Source organism: Saccostrea cucullata, unplaced genomic scaffold (genome assembly GCF_032062105.1).
Source record: "Saccostrea cucullata isolate Sc308-1 unplaced genomic scaffold, CSIRO_AGI_Scuc_v1 ctg9629, whole genome shotgun sequence".
NCBI classification, from domain to species: Eukaryota; Metazoa; Mollusca; class Bivalvia; order Ostreida; family Ostreidae; genus Saccostrea; species Saccostrea cuccullata.
Window position 1 is genome coordinate 15,931 of NW_026924273.1, and position 4,114 is coordinate 20,044.

Sequence of the window (4,114 nt, forward strand, 5' to 3'; positions counted from 1 at the left end):
CTTATATCAGCTAATGTGACAGGTAATGTTTAAAACCCCTGCTAGATATTTTTTCAAGTAAACAAATACCTTATTTTTTTAATGATTTTTTATTCTATATGGAATTATACAGTGAAAACAATTGCCGGTGTGATACCTAGACGTTACCTGATTGGCTATGTAAATATTTTTTATATAATTTAAAAATATCAATGGTAGAAATATATGGTGAAATGCATCAAATTTATTTTTCTTTAACTAAGAAAGCTGAAAACCTAGGATCCACCCCCCTGAAATCTTCTGCCGTAAATTGCTTTGCCAGCGTTTGGAGGATATGGGTGATTTGCATCAATTACACTTTTATGGACGAGGTTTCTTGGCATGGTGCTGGCAAGATAAAGATAGAACACTACGAAATGGCCGTAAGTGCCGAGTACAGGTCAAAATTCGCAGCTCTTCACCGCCAAGTAGTGACATCTTCATATGAGTGAAAAATGCTCGGGAGGGACGTTAAACAAGGTACAAGTAAACAAATAAATATATATAAATCATAAGTTTAAAATGATAAAATGGTTCCTTTTGAATTTTTAATTCAAATGAAGCCAATTTCAGAAAAAGTAAAAAGATCCTCTGAAATAGGGAATACGGTAATATTACACTAAGCTTATTAGCACTGGTAAATATTACACTTAATTTTTGACATAACATGTTTAGAATATGATCAAAGAAAAGGAAATTTGATTTGTTTTTTAATTTCAAAAACAATAATCAATCATTACATTTTGACGATTAAAAAAAAATCACAATGATAATTAATGCATTAGATAGTAACAATCAGGTAATCATTAATTCAATGACAAAGTATACATAATTTTTCCATATAAAAAAAACCCAACTTGACTTCCTTTACTACTCCTTTTGGACTATACTACTTTCAGCGATTACATCTCGCAAAAATGCAAGCTTCCGACATATTTCAGAGTCGAGTGTCAGATATATTAGCATATGTCAATTATTTACGTATCTTTTGAATGATTCTCTCATGTGCATGTTTAAGATGTCAGTATTTTGTGGGGGTACTGCAGTATTTCATCTTTACACGTGATCTCAATAGTCGGTTGAGCTGCCGATTCTATTTTCTTAAGATATTCAATCCATTGCTCGTCACTAATTTCAAGAACTGGTTCCATTTCTGATGCTTCCTTAGCACCTCTTACAAGTGATGCTATGATTGTTGTGTTTTCCGGTTTTATCCAGCCAAGCAGATCTTTCCTCGATGAAAACTTCAGCAATTCCGAGAAATAAAACTTTCCGAAAGTTATGAGTGACATTCTTTTTATAATTCCATGCTGTAACACATAGATTGATGAGTTTTCTTTCACTACGAATTCTTCTGGCGGTAAAAGCGACTTTAAATCAATATTGCTGAGACCACATGATTCATATATTTCTCTCAGCTTTTGATCTGATTTGTTTATATCTATTTTCATGTCATTAAAGCTCATATACACCAGTAAAAGAAATTGTTCCTTCTTGTTTGAATCAAGACACATTTTTTCTAAATGTGAGGTAAAAACGTAACGGTCGATTAAAAAATACAACACCATGTTTCTGAAATTCGCTACATCTAAAAAATAGTGTACAGATCTCTGGGAATCCAACGTACAGATTTTTAAATCCTGGAGACAACTTTTTCAACGGTAGAGAAAGGTGTATCTGGTTTGTAAGCTTCGAAAATAGTGTGAAGGATCTGAATCCGTTCTCCCTTTGACATATCCTTCCAATTCAAACCAAAAGAGTGCAATTCATTTATTGTAAATGAACAATTGTTTATTTCCTTTGCAATATTTTTCCAAGCTTCGTCAGTCGAAGTTATAATAACAAATGTTATATTTTTATGTGTTTCCTGACTTTGTTTGCATAAGGTGATTAACTTTTGAATAATATCACTTCTTTCCACGTCAGGAACGTCCTCGCTTGGTAACGGATCCTCGACGATGACAGAGTCCTGACAAGTACTCAAATCAACACTCAATATGTCCTCTATTACAACCGGTTCCCTTCCAGTAAAGGACTTATAAACTTGTTTAGCTGTTGCCGATTTCCCCGAACCCCATTTTCCTACGAAACATAATATTTTCCCATCGTTTTTGAAGAAATTGACATGCCTCATGGAAAGTGGATGTTTTGTAGAATGGTGTCTCTAGATAAAAATGATAATTGATGGAATATAATTATTTGGACATCGTATGATTTGTCTTCATTGAATTGCATAATTCAAATTATTATTTATGTGTCTACTTAAAACATCAAATTATACCTTTGGATAATAAAGGAATCTGTTCATTTTTTCCTTTAGAAGTTTCCTCTAAAATTAAAACTGCTGTAGATTAGTTTAATCAATCATTCGTAGATCGAATATGTCTGTTTTGTTCAATGTTTTAATATTAACTCTAGAAATTAAATTCCTCTTGTAGGAGAAATATAACTGTATAATTGTAAAAGAAAAAAATAAGAAAGAGGGAGACTTTGTTCAAAGTCCGTAAAATATTAGAAATACAAATGTAATGCACTTAGTATGAAAAAGGTCTCGTAGCATTTGCCTTAATGATACATGTAGATTGTATTTGCAAATAAGGTCGTTGCATCGACCAAAGACATTGCAAAATGATGACATTAAACGCGACTGTTTTTATTCCTTTTTCTCATTAAAATGTTTGTCATTAAAGAGCAAGAGCCACTTTGGACCTTATTTGGCCCTGAGAATTTCTGAAAAATCAAAACCGATCAGTTTAGGTTGCAAATGCAGTATTTATCACTTGGAGTGTTGGTGACCACGTATCTATTAATCATGACGTAATTTCTATTCAAATCATTATGACGTCATAAGATGTGCCATTTTCCTCATATCCTTTAAATTCTCTTTGAAAGTGGCCTAAAGTTGAAGAATTTTTCAATATTTCATATAGAGCACAACCTCTGATCCATGAAAGCTCTGTCTCTGAAGATCGAAAAACATGTTTTATTTTTTGGATCGTGGGCTGTGCTCATATTTTAATTCTTTGCTGAAAATGGTTAAATACGCATTTTTTCTGCAAATTTCAAGAACATTGCAATTTCTCAAACCTGTTTTCCAATATATCTGGATTCTCAAAACGAAATATATTATAGAAGATGAAAGCACCAAGTGTCTACTTTATTTTGATATATGAAATGGGAAAGAGGGTGATACTTAATTTATTGATATAAGTACAAGGCCATTTTACGCATAAGATGGCTCTTGCTCTTACCTCGTTTTAGAAATCAATTGTACATAGAACGTATCGCATCAAATTAGATATGTAAATATGTCACCGTATGCAGGTGATAAAGGTATATTGGTGTATAAATAAGGGAATCTGACAATTGAAAAGTTAAAGTCATCACGTTTATAATAAAGGTTTGTTGTTAGGTAACCATTAAAGTCTTTCTATTTAAAATAAAATATTCACATATGAAACAGATATGTAAAATTCTGAGATAAACTTTATTCTTAACTCTGGGATTTTTCGTGTTCACTTTTTGAATGGAACTTTCAATTGTTTATTTATGTGTAACATAAAGTAATTTATACCATCTATGGATTAATTATATATTGTTAAGCTTTTTCTGGATATTGTAATGCCACACTCAACCTGTATCGGCAATTTGATTTTGTCAAGTGATCATTGTCACAAGTCTGCACACTGTCTAGAAAATGTTTTCATCCACAGTTGTGACCATTCATTGAAGTTATCCACTTTTATTGCATAATTTGCTAAGTTTATTATAAGGTACGAAAGCCCACAAGACTCATTCGAGATTCAAGTTTAGAAATTCGAGATTCGAAATTCGAGTTTCGAAATTCAAGATCCAAACTTACCAATCAAAAGCGAGTTCAACATTTGATTACTCCCCTTTGTTATGTTTTTACTATGAAGAAATCGTTGAATGTATTTATAACAAATGGGTCATTTGCTAAAATGACAATGCAAGAAAAAATGCTTTATGTATGTAAATAAAAAAAAATTTGGGATTGCATTTTGAAAAATACATATATATTTTTATTTTTTCCATTAAACACAATAGTAAATACGTGTATATGGAATATTATGTG

At 31.6% G+C, this 4,114-nt stretch overlaps 1 pseudogene; it reads right to left on the reverse strand.

Annotated features, from left to right (window-relative positions):
* Nucleotides 1-779: 779 nt before the first annotated feature.
* On the reverse strand, nucleotides 780-3,902 carry LOC134266099 (uncharacterized; annotated as a pseudogene).
* Nucleotides 3,903-4,114: the final 212 nt, after the last annotated feature.